Source organism: Rhipicephalus sanguineus, unplaced genomic scaffold (genome assembly GCF_013339695.2).
Source record: "Rhipicephalus sanguineus isolate Rsan-2018 unplaced genomic scaffold, BIME_Rsan_1.4 Seq773, whole genome shotgun sequence".
Taxonomy (NCBI): domain Eukaryota; kingdom Metazoa; phylum Arthropoda; class Arachnida; order Ixodida; family Ixodidae; genus Rhipicephalus; species Rhipicephalus sanguineus.
Window position 1 is genome coordinate 216,642 of NW_023615957.1, and position 20,688 is coordinate 237,329.

General features: G+C 47.6%; 1 pseudogene; it reads right to left on the reverse strand.

Annotated features, from left to right (window-relative positions):
• The window catches only part of LOC119378305 (tubulin monoglutamylase TTLL4-like), a 123,464-nt pseudogene extending 103,132 nt beyond the window's left edge, over nucleotides 1-20,332 (reverse strand).
• Nucleotides 20,333-20,688: the final 356 nt, after the last annotated feature.

A 20,688-nucleotide genomic window follows, 5' to 3' on the forward strand; every position in this document is an offset into this window, starting at 1 on the left:
TTTTCCTTTTTCATGAGGTGACTGCGCAACAGGCATCGAGGCTTTGTGCAACTTGTCAAATAGCTAATTATCAAAACGCCATACTGAAAAGCAAGAATGTCACGCCCTGAACTGTGCTTCAAGGAATATAGAACAAAAAACGGAACTGAAATAGACCCAGCGGTCAGTGAGAAATCAGCGGAACAAGCGAAGCAGGAAGCAAGAAAAGTCGTTTTGAGAAAACGGCTTTTAAAGTTGTACCAACGATATTACTTCATCAAAAGGCACTGGGGTCGTAATCTTTTGAGTCCTTCGTAATGTGCACTTTCTTGAGTGCCCTGTCTTTAGTTTGATGTGCCTTGCTTCTCTAAAACACAAGAAGATTGTGATCTTTAAGGTTTTTATAAGGTTGGATCTCCTGCACATATGGCCTTTCATCGGTTGTGCCTTTGTTTTCTTTCTTTTTTCTTAAAATCCTTTTCTGATATACAAAGAACATGTAGCATGAATTTTAAACGAAGTTATGAAGTGGTGTAATAGACATGACAAAAAAAAGATATTGTAATTCAAGTAGGTCATGTATTATGATGATTTGCCAGCTTTCTTGTATTCATGCTCTCATTAACATAATTAACAGTCTTGATTGCAATTGATCATTGAATCATTTTTATAGGATACTAAAAGCGGCTCTCATCATGGCAACCTATCACTTCCTCCTAAATAACAGGCAGTTATGGCCAAGACATAGGTGGAATAGGAATTCCTTAGCAGTTTATTCAAGACGCAAACTGGGCAGATATGAATTCATCTCCCTGTTTCACTCGTCAAGCTAACTTGTAAACCTCGCCTGCGATGCGCTTCATCACACCCGGTCGCGGACACGGTTTTCTGCGAGGCTTTTATTTTTTCAGATGATTCATGAGCGCTTACGGCGATACCACGCACGGCTCCAAGCGCGCCTAAATTGCATCAACAGTGCTTTATTTCACCTCTAAGTGCTTGGCCGCATAGTCCGGGAAGTCAGCACGCGATGTGCTGGGTGGCGGTATTCGGTGACGATGCGCAATATGCCTAGGTGCGGCGACGAAAAATAGGCGCGCAACGTGTTTGGCCTCGCATTGCGGGACGCCGACGCGCGCCCGCTGCGCGACGAGTTTGGCCGTGGGGTCCGCTGCCGATGCGTAAAATGACCATCCGCTGTACCGAGAAGCCGGCGGGGAAGCGCTTCGTTCCTTGCGAAGAAGCACACTGCCGCAAGTCCGCTAACGCGTTGCTCTTGCCCGCAAAGTTCGAGGTTCGTCTCGCGTGCCGATGCCGTGAGCGGAGTTAGGCCTAGTGACGACTCCGCGCAGTAGACGCGCCGGCCGCGGTGCCCGATGTTTCAAAGTTCGTAAGGCGTGGTCGCGAGTACAAAGAGTCGTCCTGCGATCATCTTCGTCACGACGTCCGAAGTGCGCATAAGCAGAACCTCCAACCACGGATCCGACGAGTCAACGCTAGAAAGTCGGTCCGAGACGCGCGTTTGCGATGTTTGCTACGAGTGCGGCGCGCCATCGTAATCCCACCGAGCTTCCGCTAGTAGCTCCAAACTAAAACGTAGTTCTTGTTCAAAGTTATCGAGCCGTGAACACAGAGCGATTGCGAACACGCAACGAAGTAGCGCGACTTTCGACAGCCGTGAGCTCGAGACGCATGAGCTGCAGACGACGATCTCCGGAGCGAACATCGGACCAATGGCGAGGCACGCTGGGGCAACATGGCGGACGCGGCCAATCGGAGGGCTTAAAATGACCTTCGGACATTTGCTTTTTGTGCGCTTGTTTTCAAAGGGAGGAGCCAGCTGAGGCAGGGAATTTGAAAATGGAGAAATGCTCTTTCTGATGAGCCCAAGACATCGGTGCCCGGTGGTGCCATTGCGGAGCTATGATTTTTTTAAAATCAGTGTTTTTTTGCGATTTCTCCAATAATTTTCGCCACCTCGGCAGGCGCAACAAATTTTTTAAAGCACTTCTATGCGGTTTTCGGTGAAGACAATTTGGAATCTGATATGAAAAGGGCTACAGAAACTGAAAATGTGATTTTCAAAAAATCGATTTTTTGCCATTTTTCGCGATACGAAAGCCGCGTCCCCCTTAAGCTTCTCCGCTCTTCTGCGCCGTTGAGCAGCATTTGCACTCTCCTTTACCATGGCTAAACCACACTGGCAAACACCAGCCAGAGGTATCAAGTGGCTCCAGTGCAGTGTTAGATGGTGACTGCACAGCGAAGGCGAATAGCTGCGCGCGGGCAGCGCCAGTACGTCTACCTCGGCTACAGCGTCGCTCCTCTGAAAAGCGCAGACCGGTGGCACACTGAGTTGCGCGCGGCAGCGGCGGAGTGCGCAGGAGATGCCGGCTTCGATGCGCCAGCTGTGTGACATCACTGATCCTCGCGCACGCGCAGCACGGCTCTTGAGGAGCCACGTGAAACTGGCTCGGCTAGGGCAGTGTAGCTAACGCTACAAATGCAACCATTACGGTAGACAACCAAGATAGCCTTCGAGATCGACAATTGTAATTTCTGCGTGGATTTAGCTAGTGCAACCTTTCAGTGCTGGCAACATAGCAAAAATATTGTAAACATCGCTGTCCTGGTGGTCTACGTCGTACTCGATCAGCCAGCCAGAGTCCGAAAAAACTAACGGCATGCTGTGGGGCGTCTCAATTTTCGGTCGCGAGATTACATTATACTTCTACGGGATGAGTGGCTGTGCCGCAAATGAGCATGTCCGAATTTCAGCGTCCGAATAAACGGTCGGCAACTGTACAACGATGCTGAAAGCTAGCGCCACAAAAATTCGAACACTTCTGTTTCAGGGCTACTGCACGAATTAAACCCAGCGGTTCGTTCATTACTGTGCAAATGCTGCATGTTATGCTGAAATTTATTTCCCAACTTGGACACCTTGCAAGGCAAGACAATGACTACTGGGAGCAACTGCCATGCAGCATCATTGCATGGCAGTTCGAAATAAAGCCAAAAGGGGTGCACAAATAAAGACGAAAGGGGTGCGAGCTCACTGTTGCCTTTACTTGTGTGGACGGCAGTAGCGAACGCAGCAGCAGGGCCACAGCAACACCACAAAGGTGTGGCGGGAGGTGGAAACAGCTGCAATGCGAAAGCCGTAGGAAGGAATGCCCGCACACCTATCCAGTCAGGGCAATGGCCATTTTAAGCTTCGTAGCAGCACAGCAAATGACAAGGACACATGGAATGGACACACAGGAGAGGTACTAACCTCGGGTTAGCCGGAAACCTGACCGGACAACTGTCTGACGAATGAGTAGAGGCGTGATGCTAGTCACTTTCCACCGTAGCTGCTTGCGGATGCACGCCGGCAGGGGAAGCACTGCACATATTGGGTAGTGGAAAGCAATGTAGAGTTGCAATGTGTAATATTAGAGACAGTGATCGAACATGCTCTCAAAGAAACAAAATAAAAACTACATAAATGTACAGTGTAGTCCACTTGTAACATAAGTCGCCAGAGTCTCGAATATCCACGCTATAAGCGGTACCACAGTATAACCAAAACAACCTTTTTCAAAGGTTGCACAAATGCAAAACATGGTAAGCGAGCAGCAGTGCACGTCCGAGAATTGATACACAATACTGGGGAATAAATGTTGAAAGATTAAATCCGAGAACCTGCATTGCGAACAAAATGAATGCTGGAAAAAAAAAGCTCACAAAAAGCAAACAAAATCATGGAAATACAGTAATACCTCGTTAACTCGAAGTAGTAAAAACCAGAAAAAATTTCGAGATAAGCGGATTTTTGAGATAAGCAAAGTTGGGCAATTTCCATTGAGAAGTTCAGTTCTATCTAGAAACATTATTTCTACTGACCAGTTTCTTAACAGGAGCGCCTAACTGGCTCTTTGTAAAGGTTTTGAAGAAAAATAATGACATACCAGCGCTATTAACCAGCTGTGTTTTCCGGCAATGCTTTTTTATTTAGTGCAGAGACCGACTAAGGCTGGTCTGCCTCTCAGTAACACTTGCACCTAGCAAAGCTTTCTCGACCTGCTTCACATCGCATGTGCCGATCATCCGCGCCGCTGCACTCAAATTTATTTCACATCAAGCAAAGCACGTTTTTGTTTCGACGGATGTCGTCACCCCTCGAGTAGCTGCGTCCACGCTGCCGCAATCACTGTGCGTGACGCCACGTTGTTTGGCTTAAGAAAATGGTCAAACCAGCCGATGTTGCAGGCTAGATCAGTTTAGCCCACTGTTAAGTCCAGAGAATCGGCCTTATCTGTCCATGTCACTGGAAGGGGCTCCTCTCACACGATGCCACATTCAGCGCCGTCCTGACGCCCAGAAACTTCGAGCCTCGAATCCGTTTCTTTGATTAGGGCTACCTTTCTTTGCAGCATCAGTGACTTGCTTTGCTTTGGTGGCGTTATCCTCACCACATCGCACGGCCAACGAAAAAATCAGCGCGACGTGCCTTGCGTAAATAAAATGCTGAAATCGCATCTCTGACGGTAAACAAAACGTGTACGACCGAGCTATTTTACAGGGCCTCCTTATGCGCACGTCTATAGCGTCACATCACGTGACACAGGGTTGCCGACAAAGTTGGTATGCCGCTAGGTTCCGACACTTTAGGGAACAGTGTCCACTTCGTCTAAACGCGGCAGCCTCGCGCGAACCTTGTGAAACGTATGACATTTTGCCGCTAGTAAAGTAAAAGCTCGTTAATTCGACACCCGTTAATTCGGAAATTCGGATAATTCGGACGGCTCTATTGGTCCCGGCCAAAGTGCATGTTAATCTATGGGACCAAACCTTCGTTAATTCGTCAGAATTGGGCTCCGCACCGCTTAAAGGACCCTGACAGCAAAATTTTTGTTGGTGACTTTTTTACTGTAATTTGTAGCTTTGGGTCTGGTAATCCCTAAGTTAAGTCGTAAATGCTCTAGCGTATCGTATAACTAATTCTAGCGTAGTTAATTGTGACCATTTTAGCGTCACTTCAAAACGCCCGCCTAAAAACCACAAGAAACTAGCGACCCATGCGGGGAGCGTCAAAGACCACGTGCACTCAAGCTGTGGTGACGTAGAAAGCGCGGTTTTCAAATCGGGGCCGCGCGCGGTAGAGATAGAAAGTATGTGGGTGCCTCGGTATGGGTTAAACCTGTTAAGCGCGTGACCCCTCACGAAAACTACCTCGAGAGCAGCCCGACAACAAAGCGAGAGGGGTGCGGAACAATAGGCCTCGCCGGGTGCCAGTCGTCGTATTGTGCATGTGCGCCCCGCAAACGCACGCCGCACGCTTCGACACAGCAAAGAGAGTGAAAGCATGGCTGGCAGTCTGCTCCAAACACACTCAGAGATCGTCGACGTCATTGTTACTAGCGTATCGTCACTCAGGGTGATTTTGTACAATGTATCACACCGAACACGTAGCACTAGTGTCGATGTTGCAGGGCAGCCGATTTTTTTTTTTCTCTCCTACGCTGTTTGTCATCGAATTAAAATAACTTCCACGCGACGGATGCCGTTCAAATTTGGCCAAGAAGACCTATGCATACCAAGCGATCGAATGATGGGCACATCTCGATCTTGAAATTTGATGTCAGTGCTCCTTTAAAGGACCCCTGACAGCAAAATTTTTCTTGGTGACTTTTTTACTGTAATTTGTAGCTTTGGGTCTGGTAATCCCCAAGTTAAATCGTAAATGCTCTAGCGTATCGTATAACTAATTCTAGCGTAGTTAATTGTGACCATTTTAGCGTCACTTCAAAACGCCCGCCTAAAAACCACAAGAAACTAGCGACCCATGCGGGGAGCGTCAAAGACCACGTGCACTCAAGCTGTGGTGACGTAGAAAGCGCGGTTTTCAAATCGGGGCCCCGCGCGCGCGGTAGAGATTGAAAGTATGTGGGTGCCTCGGTATGGGTTAAACCTGTTAAGGGGAGACACTGGTCTCGAAACGAAAAGTTTTATTATTGGAGATATTGTAATGAAATTGGGTGTGTATATGTATTTCTTCCTCCTGTTTTCAAAAATATAATTAGTTTTCATGTACTTCAATTAGTTATCAAATTGTGAGAGCATAAGTGAAATCTAATTAGGTAATTTCTTACGGGTCATTAAGACACTTTCCCTCAGTATTTTTAGGTTCTGTTTAAGATGCAGCTGTAGCCAAAGACCTGCCATGTGGAGCTATGCTATTTATATTGTCACTGAGATATATCATCATATAAGAACTTTCAATTGTATTGACATTGTGTAATCTTGAAATGCAATTAGCTCACATTATGTTCACAAAATTTCATATGTTCATCTTAGCCACAAAAAAATAGCATAGCTCCACAGTCCTATTTCTTACGAATTCAACGGTATAAAATTTATCAAAATTACCTTACAAAAACATAATGAAAAGATCCGTAAGGCTGGTCAAGTTGGCAAAAAATGTGAAGCTGAGAAAATCGCGTTTGAAGATTGACACGCACTGTATAAATTTCTAAAAGGAACCTTTAACCATAAATTTTATTCACATGTTCCCCATCTGTTTCCCTTCAAAACAAAACAGAAAGTGTCTTGTTCCACCCAAGGAATCATATCTAAAAAATTTTCCAATGTGCAAAGCATGATCAAAACCCCACCATGACAAGCGGCTGGGGGGTCTAAAAAAGCCATGGGGTATGAGGCTCAAGCGACTGGCTGTTCATGTCTTTTCAGTCTTTAGGAAGAACCTTCTAGATGTTAGGCAGCATGTTACCCTGGGTAATAGGTTGCTATGCTTGAGAGAATACCTTCAAAGTAGTCCAGGACTGTAATCTTCAGTTGCACCCGTTTTGTGTCTCCTTGCAAGAGTCTTTTTTGTGTTGGTGCTCTTCAGATGAGTTGCATTTGCCTTGCGTAAACGCAGAGAGTCTTTTTCTAGGCTGTGGTCCCAGGGCACAGCCGAGACAAAAGTTTGAGTAAACAACATGGTCAATTACAAGGCCAGTGTAGAGCTCAATGATGCAGCCCACACCTATGTGTGAGCTCCGACCTCGCGTCATCCATGAGCCGTCGAACACAACATCGATGTTCCCTATGGGTTCAGGAAGTCTGTATACAGCTCTTTTATTACTGCCACACTAGCAGCTTCACTTTCAGTCGCTGTGTTTTCGCAGGCTTTCACTAAACTTTTTAGGTGTCCCTGAAACGTCTTGTGGTGCAAGCCTCGGTGCGAAAGGTTCATACACGCACAAAAGTCCGAAAGGGCAGTAACACCTTTGCCTATCATCTGTATCCCCTTCATGGCCCTCATGTTGACTTCGAAGGGAGTGATGGTGGCAGTTCCGCTCACTCTCGGAGAAGAAATTGCTTCTTCTCGAAATCACAACTGCTGCAAGAAAAAATAAGCTTTACCGCAAGGCCGTACTCCTTGTCCGTTGCCTTCCTCACGCTGAGACTTTTTGCGTCGCATTTGTCGCACTTCGCTTGTGCAAAAAAGTTATTCAAAACTTTCATATCGACGAGCAAAAAATCGGTCCCGGCGTCACCGGTCTGGCACTCCGCGCTTACTCCAAGAAGGTCGAACTTGCGCTGGGTAGCCGACTTTCCAGACAGAACGGTCTTCGTTTGCGCCGATCTCTCAACTCGCTGCGCCTGCTCCGCCGTTGAGTAGTACGCGGCATCAACCCGAAGTGTTTCGCTAGTCGAACTTGGTCCCACGGTGTCGTCAGTTGAAGTTCCCGGCAGGTCCAAAGGGTCCGGCCGCGACTCCAACTCCGCTGCCGACGGTGCACTTGTAGCCGGCGCCTTCTTGTTCCAAGCCCGTTTTTTACGGCTTCCAAAGCTCGTTGCGTCGATGGTTTCAGACGAGAGTCTCCAGGCATCTCGATCGCGTGGAAAAACTACCGGCACAAAGTAGAGACACGGTCCGTCGAGAAACACGCACGATCGCAAAAGCAGGCGCACACAAACGGACAGCCACGGCGGAGAACCAAACACAAAGAAAAAAAAAATGACGTGTCGGTCGCGCCAGCCAATGGGAGACTCGGAAAGGCGCGCTTGAAAAGCGCGCCGCGTGAGAGCCAATCAGTGGCCTGGAAACGACCTTCAGAAAACCCGCGACGGCGGCCGTTCTGCTTGAGCGACGCCATTTTGAGATGGCGCAAAATGTGCACAAAGAAAACAGCTTCAAATCTAGCCCAAGATGGCGGCGCTCGGCCCGCTGCAACGCTCATGGCGCGCGCGGGAAGTTCGAACAAATTTCGTCCTTTTGGGGACATTTTAGTGCTGCCGGGGTGCTTTGAAAGCCGATTTTATCGCGTTTCCCGACCGAATTTAGCGTTAGCAATTTGAGAGTAGGTGCTCAGAAGTACAAACGCCTCGAAAATAAGCTTTGCGAAAAATCGATTTTTTGACCATTTTTGACCGTTCCAAGACCCGCGTCTCCCCTTAAGCGCGTGACCCCTCACGAAACTACCTCGAGAGCAGCCCGACAACAAAGCGAGAGGGTGCGGAACAATAGGCCTCGCCGGGTGCCAGTCGTCGTATTGTGCATGTGCGCCCCGCAAACGCACGCCGCACGCTTCGACACAGCAAAGAGAGTGAAAGCATGGCTGGCAGTCGGCTCCAAACACTCAGATATCGCCGACGTCATTGTTACTAGCGTATCGTCACTCAGGGTGATTTTTGTGCAATGTATCACACCGAACACGTAGCACTAGTGTCGATGTTGCAGGGCAGCCGATTTTTTGTTTTTTCTCCTACGCTGTTTGACATCGAATTAAATAACTTCCACGCGACGGATGCCGTTCAAATTTGGCCAAGAAGACCTATGCATACCAAGCGATCGAATGATGGGCACATCTCGATCTTGAAATTTGATGTCAGTGCTCCTTTAAGGGGGGACGTGGCTTTCGGTACCAACTTTCTTATTTCTTCATGGATTTTGATGAAAATTGGCACACTTATTTGAAATGTTGTTTTAATGCTACTGTAGAAATTTCATGAATATCTTTACAACTTTTTGATTTACAATATATTTCACCTTCTGCTCTTGTTCCGTCTGACTCGCTTAAAAAATGCGATAGGAAACTCGTTCAAAGTGCTATGCATTCTAAGATGTCTGATTGCGGGCGTCACATTCTTAGATTTTTTTATTTGCAACAAAATTTTTTTTAGTTTTCATTTTTCATGAGGTGACTGCGCAACAGGCATCGAGGCTTTGTGCAACTCGTCAAATAGCTAATTATCAAAACGCCATACTGAAAAGCAAGAATGTCACGCCCTGAACTGTGCATCAAGGAATATAGAACAAAAACGGAACTGAAATAGACCCAGCGGTCAGTGAGAAATCAGCGGAACAAGCGAAGCAGGAAGCAAGAAAAGTCGTTTTGAGAAAACGGCTTTTAAAGTTGTACCAACGATATTACTTCATCAAAAGGCACTGGGGTTGTAAACTTTTGAGTCCTTCGTAATGTGCACTTTCTTGAGTGCCCTGTCTTTAGTTTGAGGTGCCTTGCTTCTCTAAAACACAAGAAGATTGTGATCTTTAAGGTGTTTTATAAGGTTGGACCTCTTGCACATGTGGCCTTTTATCGGTTGTGCCTTTGTTTTCTTCCTTTTTTCTTAAAATCCTTTTCTGATATACAAAGAACATGTAGCATGAATTTTAAACGAAGTATGAAGTGGTGTAATAGACATGACAAAAAACAAGATATTGTAATTCAAGTAGGTCTTGTACTATGATGATTTGCCAGCTTTCTTGTATTCATGCTCTCATTAACATAATTAACAGTCTTGATTGCAATTGATCATTGAATCATTTTTATAGGATACTAAAAGCGGCTCTCATCATGGCAACCTATCACTTCCTCCTAAATAACAGGCAGTTATGGCCAAGACATTGGTGGAATAGGAATTCCTTAGCAGTTTATTCAAGACGCGAACTGGGCATATATGAATTCATCTCCCTGTTTCACTCGTCAAGCTAATTTGTAAACCTCGCCTGCGATGCGCTTTATCATTCACCCGGTCGCGGACACGGTTTTCTGCGAGGCTTTTATTTTTTCAGATGATTCATGAGCGCTTACGGCGATACCGCGCACGGCTCCAAGCGCGCCTAAATTGCATCAACAGTGCTTTATTTCACCTCTAAGTGCTCGGCGCATAGTCCAGGAAGTCGGCACGCGATGTGCTAGGTGGCGGCATTCGGTGACGATGCGCAATATGCCTAGGTGCGGCGACGAAAAATAGGCGCGCAACGTGTTTGGCCTCGCATTGCGGGACGCCGACGCGCGCCAGCTGCGCGACGAGCTTGGCCGTGGGGTCCGCTGCCGATGCGTAAAATGACCATCCGCTGTACCGAGAAGCCGGCGGGGGAAGCGCTTCGTTCCTTGCGAAGAAGCACACTGCCACGAATCCGCTAACGCGTTGCTCTTGCCCGCAAAGTTCGAGGTTCGTCTCGCGTGCCGACGCCGTGAGCGGAGTTAGGCCTAGTGACGACTCCGAGCAGTAGACGCGCCGGCCGCGGTGCCCGATGTTTCAAAGTACGTAATGCGTGGTCGCGAGTACAAAGAGTCGTCCTGCGATCATCTTCGTCACGACATCCGAAGTGCGCATAAGCAGAACCTCCAACCACGGATCCGACGAGTCAACGCTAGAAAGTCGGTCCGAGACGCGCGTTTGCGATGTCGCTACGAGTGCGGCGCGCCATCGTAATCCCACCGAGCTTCCGCTAGTAGCTCCAAACTAAAACGTAGTTCTTGTTCAAAGTTATCGTCGAGCCGTGAACACAGAGCGATTGCGAACACGCAACGAAGTAACGCGACTTTCGACAGCCGTGAGCGCCGTGAGCTCGAGACGCACGAGCTGCAGACGACGATCTCCCGGAGCGAGCATCGGACCAATGGCGAGCCGCGCTGGGACAACATGGCGGACGCGGCCAATCGGAGGGCTCGAAACGACCTTCGAACATTTGCTTTTGTGCGCTTGTTTTCGACGGGAGGAGCCAGCTGCGGCGGGGAATTTGAAGACGGAGAAATGCGCTTTCCGATGAGCCCAAGATATCGGCGCCCGGTGGCGTCGTTGCGGAGCTATGATTTTTTGAAAATCAGTGTTTTTTTGCGATTTCCCCAATAATTTTCGCCACCTCGGCAGGCGCAACAATTTTTTTATAGCACTTCTACGCGGTTTTCGGTGAAGATATTTTGGAATCGGATATAAAAAGGGCTACAGAAACTGAAAATGTGATTTTCAAAAAATCGATTTTTTTGCCATTTTTCGCGATACGAAAGCCGCGTCCCCCCTTAATTCGGACAAATGCTGACGGCTGCCGCTACACAAAATTGTGGTAAAGCATCGCTGGCACCACAGGAGCGAAACCGAAACCCGAGTGACATCGCCATCGTCATCAACTAGTGGGGGCGATCGCAGCGTCACCGAACGTCGGCGTCTTCTTTCTTCGCTCCAATGCGCCTCCGACGCCATTTTCCCTTGTGTTGTGTCGGCACCGTCTCTTCTTGCGGAGTTCTCTTATTTTTCCCCGTTGTGACCTGTTTACATGTGAGGCCCGAGCATGCGGCAGTAGCTGACGATGGCATCGACGAGTTATCAGCCGAGTCCACCGACTGACTGTCCGACCTTCGATGCTGTCCTTCCCACAATATGACCCTTCAGGACTACATCGCAATTGATGATTTTGTCGCCACGACTGTCTCCTGCCCGATCAAGAAATTATTAATGATGTTGTGACCTCATCGTCGCACCTCACAGGAAGTCTCGGAGGCGCTTTTGATATTAGAGGACGTTTGCCTGAGCACTTGCAACAGTTTGCGTGCGTTGGCCGTTTGGAAGCGTTAAGAAAAATTGTAATGTCAGCCGGAATCTGCGCGAAAACGCAGACGACCATTACAAAATACTTCAGCAAATAAAGGTATGCCTCTGCAACTTGATTTTAATGTTGTTTTTCCTGTTTATTTCGTTAATTCGGCATTCGGTTAATTCGGACATTTTTTCCGGTCCGTGAAATCCGAATTAACGAGCTTTTACTGTATTTTGTGAAACGGTTCGGCGGCGAAGTTTTGGTTCCATTCTCAGTCGAGATTTCGAGATAACGAAAGTGGGCACGGAAATACTTCGAGATAAAGGGCAATAAATACATTGCACCTATGGGAAATTGTTCGGTACCGCGGAAAACTTCGACTTAGCCGATTTTTCGAGATATGCGAGTTCGAGTTAACGAGGTATTCTGTACCCCGACTAAGACTAACTTTTCAGACCTCCTGCATTATACAGATGTGGAACCGCATGGCATCCAACTAAAGTGAAATCTCATTAATACGTACTCGCGGGGAACACGGAACAGTAGTATGCATTAACCAGCAAGTACAAATTTGCAATCTTCTGACATGCGCCGTCGCCACCAACAAAGAAATAATATAGTGCCACAGAAAATATTGCCACAAGTACCCACACAACACCTTTCTTTCTTTTTTCAAAGTGCAAAAAATTCTCGCTCTTTCGCACGGCCATCCGATAGTGTGCGGTGGCAGTGCCAAGGATTTTCGAAACTTATTGCAGGGTCCGGGATATACAGCGACTGACATAGCGAAGAACGAACAGTATCGGCTTTCTGCGTTACATGTGTACGCGCATGTACCGCAACCTGCACTAAGCAAAACTGACACAGTTTCACTGAAACAAGGTACGGCACGTGGAGCCGATCGTCCCTGGCTAGTTGCGCGGCGCGCGTCGCCTACTCGGCTCACGCCATCAGTGCCGGGCTGCTTGCTGCACCGTATGCACGCATTTGCCCGTGAGAGTGTTCTTCACACCCACTCCATCGAGACCCTGCAGAGATGTGGCGATTAGCTAGTTTGGGTTATCGCAGCAACAATGAGCTTCCTGCAAATGTGTGCATTCCGCACCTGCGGGATTCTCTAGTGGTCCTGGCAGCGGACGACGGCACGTGGCCACCTAATAAAAGCGTGCAGCATGGTTACAACAGCGCTACGCTTGCTGTATCTAGCACGCGCTTGGTGTGACAGTGTCAATGCAGCGAGGTTTCTCGGCACCTGCAACACTAACTCAGCAACAGCAAGCTGATTTCATTTCTGCAAAGCGGCACACACTTGAACGCGGTCCCGTTCAAGTGCGCTGCTGCTTGAAAGTGCTGTCGCCTATCAAAAGCATGCAGATTGCTGAAGGTGATAGGTTGTCGGCGATAAGTCATACTGACGTTGGGGGTGGCCACCATTTCACTTCATTCTTTCCAATGCTGATCCGCAAAGATGTCGACACAATCGCATGGAAGTCGAATCATTGATCAAGCAATCTCTGCAATTCTAAAGATGATGGAAGACCTTTTGCGCCCCATTTTGGGCCAGCAAGTTCAGTGGCACAGGTAAGTTTTATGGCACAAAAGGTTATCGCGGTACGCAGGATACACACTATCCGGTAAATATAGGACAAACCAGTACAGCTTAATTATGTGGTCAGCGAATGCATTAGGCTCAATGTGACTCGGTCAGGGATTCATCACAACTATGTTTTAAGGGGGGAGGTGGCGATCGAAAAAAACTTTTTTGTTTGTTGACCTAGAGTAATGAAATTTGGCAGGCCTACTGAAGAGTGCCTCGAATAGCTATATATAAAGTTTCATTGTGATATCTCGAGTAGTTTTCAAATTACACTATGTTACATGATCTGATGACATAGTCTGCTGGTGAAAAGCCTAGCATTGTAACAAAACATGCCAGGAAGGTCCAAGTGGTTTTGATCTTTACTCAAATAGCTCTACACAGGATGACATTATTAAAATTGTCTATTGCTTTTAGTTTTTTTACAAATAACATCCCCATCAGCTTCATGTATTGCATCAGAACTTCTCATGCACTAATTATCACTTACAAAAAAAACTAGGCCCTAAGCAAGGTAAAGAATAATGTCATCCTGTCAACAAGACTTCAAGGATTGAAAAAGAAAAAACGGAATCAAAATCGGTGTAGTAGAGTTGCCAAGATATCTGCTCCACAAGCTGAGCAAGATGCCAAAAAAACAGTATTGAGAAAACGGCGTTTAAAGTTTGGCCTTCTCTAAAACACCTAAAGATTGTGATCTTTGGTTTTTTTTATGATGTTTCACTTCTTGGACATGTGGCCTTTCTGCAGTGTGCCTTTGTTCTTTTTTCATAACCTTCTTTTTTTTATCTAAAAAAACCAGTATGGATTTCAAACCAAGTTCTCTGTATGAAGGAGTGGTGTGACAGACATGACAGAAAAGATAATATTGCAATCTAATACGGCCATATACTGAAATAATTACACATATTTTTTGTATTTATGCTGTCATTAGCATAATTAAGTCTTGCTTATTGATTACAATTAATCATAGAAATATTTTTATAAAGAGAAAGGTTTGTTGTGACAGAAAATGGCTCACACCATGATAGCCGATGCCTTCGTTGCAAATAGCAAACAGTTATGGCCAAGACATTAGTGGCACAGGGATTTTTGAGCAGTTTATCTAATGACTCGAGTCGGGCAGATAAAAATTCGTCCCCCTGCTTCCTACACGGTCTTTTGCCACTCTCGCGTATGAAACGTATTATCATTCGGCCGACCGCGGCAACGCTAGTCTACGAGGCTTTCATTGTTTCAGAACATCCATAAACGCCTGCGGCGATACCAAGCACGGCTCCAAGCACGTCTAAATTACATCACTAGTGCTTATTGATAGCACTCTGACCGCGAAGCGCTCGGCCGCGGGGTCCGTGGAGCCGGCGCGTGATGCGCTTGGTGACGGCGTTCGGTGACGATGCGCAAATGCAAAGCTACGATGACGAAAAAATCTGCGCGCAGTATATTTGTATCGCATTTTCGGGTGCCGACGCGCGAATTGCTACCGCTGCTCCGAGCAGTCCGTGGCCGTGGGGTCTGACGATCGAGCTTGGCTGTCGAGTTCACTGCCGATGCGTAAAATGCCCATCCGCGGTTCCGAAGTGCCGGCGAGCGATGTGCTTCTTCGCTTGCGAAGAAGCACGTAGCCGCAAGCACGCTAGCGCATTGTAGTTGCCCGCAAAGTTCGAGGTTCGTCTCGCCAAACGGCGCCATGAGCGGAGTTAGGCCTAGTGACGACTCCGAGCAGTAGGTGCGCATGCCGTGGTGCCCGTTGCTTCAAAGTGCGTAATGCGTGGTCGTGAGTACAAAGAGTCGTCCCGCGATCGCCTTCGTCACGATGTCAGAAGTGCTGATAAACAGAACATCTAACCGCGAATCCGACGCTGAAGTCAACGCTAGAGTCGGTCCGAGACGCACGTTTGCGATGTTCGCTAGGAGCGCGGCGCACCATCGTAATCAGATCGAAACTTCCTCTTGCAGCTCCAAACTAAAGCGTAATTATATTTTAAGTGATCGTCGACCCGTGAACACAGAACTATTGTGAACGTGTCACGAAGTAGCGCGATTCTCGACAGCAGTGAACTCGCGACGCGCAGACGACGATCTCCCGGAGCGAGCATCGGACCAATGGCGAGGCGAGCTGGGGCAACATGGCGGACGCGGCCAATCGGAGGCCTCGGAACGACTCTCAAGTGTTTGCTTTTTGTGTGCTTCTTTCTGAATGGAGGAGCCCGCTGAAGCGGGGAATTGAACACGGAGAAATGCCCTTTCCGACAAGCCCAAAAAGTTGGTTCGCAGTCACGTCATCGCGGAGCTACAATTTTTGAAAATCGCTGTTTTTTTGCAATTTCCACAATAATTTGCGCCACCTCGGAGGGCAAAACAAAGTTTTGGAAGCACTTCTGGGTGGTTTTCAGTTTAGATACAGTCGCCGACCGTTTATTCGGACGCCGAAAATTCGGACATGCTCGTTTATTCGGACACCTTCGCGGCACGCCACTCGTCCCATTGAAGTAATGCAAACTCACGACCGAAAAATTCGGACGCCCCACAGCCCGCCGTTCGATTTTTCGGACTCCGGCTGGCTGATAGAGTGCGACGTTGAACGCCATAACAAGCTGTCAGCAATGTTTACAATATTTTTACAAGGTCGCCAGCACTGAAATGTTGCACTGGCTATAACTGGAGATCGTGCAGTGTCAAAAATCCACGCAGAAGTTACCGATCTCGAAAGCTATGCTTGTTGGCTACACGTAACGGTTGCCTTTTGGCTTAGCCAGTCACGTATCCATTGAACGGCTACCACGGCCAAACAGCAGGCCAGCCAAGCCAAGCTTGGAATCGGCTCTGTGCGGCGTTTGAGGCGAATGACTGCTCGTGCGAGGCCTGATCTGCTGAAATTGCTCCGACGCTGCCCGTTCGTGTGCGCCGTCGGAACTAAAGAAACGGGCAACTACAAGGCCCTGACGATGGCGAAAAAAAAGCGGCGATATCACCAGGTGGAAGTTGCTTGGGAGTTTTCGCCGAGTTGGGCGATGAGATCTCGTCAGCAATGAACCAGCGCATGTAGACAGTAACTGCCGTGGTGACGCACCTCCCACACCACAACCATCAAATGCGGATTTAGCGTAGGCTGTTGCAGTGCTATTGCCGACCCGCAGGGGTGGCCAACATTGGCTGAAATACAGGCCGATTGGTAGCGCGTAAGCGTACATGTGTACAGACGCGCACTATCAAGTTTTTTCGGCCGCTGGGCCAATGAAAGTGCTTTTTTCTGGTGAATCCTTTTTTTCGGACTCTCGATTATTCGGACTTTTCAGCGGTTCCGCGAGTCCGAATAAACGGTCGGCGACTGTATTTGGAATCAGACAGAAAAAGGGTTCCAGAAACTGAAAATTTGATTTTCAGAAAATCGATTTTTTGCCATTTTTCGCAATACGAAAGCCGCGCCCCCTTAACCATTAGTAAGTTTTAAAGCGAGTACGTATTAACGAGGTTTGATTGTACACAAAAAGCAGTGTTGACTGGCGACCAAAATTACAATCAATTAAGGGAGACACTGGTCTCGAAACGAAAAGTTTTTATATTGGAGATATGTAAATGAAATTGGGGTGTGTATATGTATTTCTTCCTCCTGTTTTCAAAAATATAATTAGTTTTCATGTACTCAATTAGTTATCAAATTGTGAGAGCATAAGTGAAATCTAATTAGGTAATTTCTTACGGGTCATTAAGATACTTCCCTCAGTATTTTTAGGTTCTGTTTAAGATGCAGCTGTAGCCAAAGGACCTGCCATGTGGAGCTATGCTATTTATATTGTCACTGAGATATATCATCATATAAGAACTTTCAATTGTATTGACATTGTGTAATCTTGAAATGCAATTAGCTCACATTATTGTTCACAAAATTTCATATGTTCATCTTAGCCACAAAAAAATAGCATAGCTCCACAGTCCTATTTCTTACGAATTCAACGGTATAAAATTTATCAAAATTACCTTACAAAAACATAATGAAAAGATCCGTTAAGGCTGGTCAAGTTGGCAAAAATGTGAAGCTGAGAAAATCGCGTTTGAAGATTGACACGCACTGTATAAATTTCTAAAGGAACCTTTAACCCATAAATTTATTCACATGTTCCCCATCTGTTTCCCTTCAAAACAAAACAGAAAGTGTCTTGTTCCACCCAAGGAATCATATCTAAAAAATTTTTCCAATGTGCAAAGCATGATCAAACCCCACCATGACAAGCGGCTGGGGGGTTCTGGAAAAGCCATGGGGTATGAGGCTTCAAGCGACTGGCTGCTCATGTCTTTTCAGTCTTTAGGAAGAACCTTCTAGATGTTAGGCAGCATGTTACCTGGGTAATAGGTTGCTATGCTTGAGAGAATACCTTCAAAGTAGTCCAGGACTGTAATCTTCAGTTGCACCCGTTTTGTGGTCTCCTTGCAAGAGTCTTTTTTGTGTTGGTTGCTCTTCAGATGAGTTGCATTTGCTTGCGTAACGCAGAGAGTCTTTTTCTAGGCTGTGGGTCCCAGGGCACAGCCGAGACAAAAGTTGAGTAAACAAATGGTCAATTACAAGGCCAGTGTAGAGCTCAATGATGCAGCCCACACCTATGTGTGAGCTCCGACCTGCGTCACCATGAGCCGTCGAACACAAATCGATGTTCCTATGGGGTTCAGGAAGTTCTGTATACAGCTTTTATTACTGCCACACTAGCAGCTTCACTTTCAGTCGCTGTGTTTCGCAGGCTTTCACTAAACTTTTTAGGTGTCCTGAAACGTCTTGTGGTGCAAGCCTCGGTGCGAAAGGTTCATACACGCACAAAAGTCCGAAAGGGCAGTAACACCTTTGCCTATCATCTGTATCCCCTTCATGGCCCTCATGTTGACTTCGAAGGGAGTGATGGTGGCAGTTCCGCTCACTCTCGGAGAAGAAAATTGCTTCTTCTCGAAATCACAACTGCTGCAGAAAAAAATAGCTTACCGCAAGGCCGTACTCCTTGTCCGTTGCCTTCCTCACGCTGAGACTTTTTGCGTCGCATTGTCGCACTTCGCTTGTGCAAAAAAAGTTATTCAAAACTTTCATATCGACGAGCAAACAAATCGGTCCCGGCGTCACCGGTCTGGCACTCCGCGCTTACTCCAAGAAGGTCGAACTTGCGCTGGGTAGCCGACTTTCCAGACAGAACGGTTTCGTTTGCGCCGATCTCTCAACTCGCTGCGCCCTGCTCCGCCGTTGAGTAGTACGCGGCATCAACCCGAAGTGTTTCGCTAGTCGAACTTGGTCCCACGGTGTCGCAGTTGAAGTTCCCGGCAGGTCCAAAGGGTCGGCCGCGACTCCAACTCCGCTGCCGACGGTGCACTGTAGCCGGCGCCTTCTTGTTCCAAGCCCGTTTTTTACGGCTTCCAAAAGCTCGTTGCGTCGATGGTTTCAGACGAGAGTCTCCAGGCATCTCGATCGCGTGGAAAAAACTACCGGCACAAAGTAGAAACGGTCCGTCGAGAAACACGCAACGATACGCAAAAGCAGGCGCACACAAACGGACAGCCACGGCGGGAACCAAACCAAAGAAAAAAAAAATGACGTGTCGGTCGCGCCAGCCAATGGGAGACTCGGAAAGGCGCGCTTGAAAAGCGCGCCGCGTGGAGCCAATCAGTGGCTGGAAACGACCTTCAGAAAACCCGCGACGGCGGCCGTTCTGCTTGAGCGACGCCATTTTGAGATGGCGCAAAATGTGCACAAAGAAAACAGCTTCACAATCTAGCCCAAGATGGCGGCGCTCGGCCCGCTGCAACGCTCATGGGGCGCGCGGGAAGTTCGAACAAATTTGTCCTTTGGGACATTTAGTGCTGCCGGGGTGCTTTGAAAGCCGATGTTAGATCGCGTTTCCCGACCGAATTTAGCTGCGTTAGCAATTTGAGAGTAGGTGCTCAGAAGTACAAACGCTCGAAAATAAGCTTTGCGAAAAATCGATTTTTTGGCATTTTGACGTTCCAAGACCCGCGTTCTCCCCTAAGTTCATGAGCACACGCACGATGTCCAAAACATAACTGCGAACCATCACTCAAGTGTTACAGCTGTTGGGAGCCAAAAAGTATGATTATTATGCAATTAAACACAGTATTCGTGATTTGGACACAAAAGTCACACCCGTACAATGAAAAATAAATCAACGCAAATGAGTTTTAAGGAGGAACAAGTGCCTGAATGGTTGGGTGCCTGCACTGAACCTGCGAAGCACAGGTGAGGGCAAAGGCAGAGCACTCACCTTGGTGTCCATCCGAGTAGAACTGGAGGGTCGGAGGAACACCTGGAAACGGCTGCGCCGGAAAGGTGAGTACAGCCTGTTGCGCTCCGCATCGCCTGCGCCATCTTTGTGCTGCTGCTGCTGAACTGCACCTATGAATGAAGATGCACAAATTTTACAAAAAAGGAACAAACAGAGCACCAGTGAGCTACTGCTATCACAAATTTATGTCACACCTTTTGTGGTAATGAAATAAAAAGGCATGAACGGACCGAAAAGTGGCAGAAGAAGAAAGAAACATTAACAACACAGTCAACTGCTGATTTCTTCGATGCCTGCTTTTTACGACATGGTTTAAAATTTGAATATGTCCTGGCACAAGCCCCATAGAGTCAATATGCAAGAGCATCAGAAATTTCAGATGATTTCGTGGTCCCTAGAGAGTCTGAAAAATCGGACGTTGACAGTACTATAGTGACTGCCTTCAAACCTTTCTGTGAATTGCAACACAAGGTTGGCTGAGCAAACAATGAATGCACACGACCAACATCTCTTGCATCAAGTGTCTGTACAGCTAGTAGTTTTCCGTCTTCATTAACCCTATTAGAACAAGCTTAAGTCCTTGTAATTAGTGGCGTGGTTAATGAGCGCGGGAAACTGGCAGGCCCGCACCGCATACTCACCCATGTCAGACAGGGACCTCTTGGTTGATCGTGACTGGTGACCACCCCCGCCTCCGGATTCTTGGGTGATCTGTGGCATGGCAGAGAAGCTTAGCGAGAGTGACAACACGTGCACTAAGTACAGTCGGACAGCGATAACACAAAACTAATTCAGCCAACAGCCAGGCAAGCTATGTGGGGGTGCTACACCCCCTGTCAAGTCGGTTTCGCCACATGGCATGTGCGTCTGGCGGATTAGTCGTCGTTGGCGTGGTTACTTTCGCCGTCGAGCTAGAAATGGCGCTGTGGGTGCATGTGGCACCGCTTCGCGGGAAGCAAGGTTATCCGGGTGCCTGTGAAAGTGCACTTAGGCTCTTTTGGGGTTTGGCAGCGTGC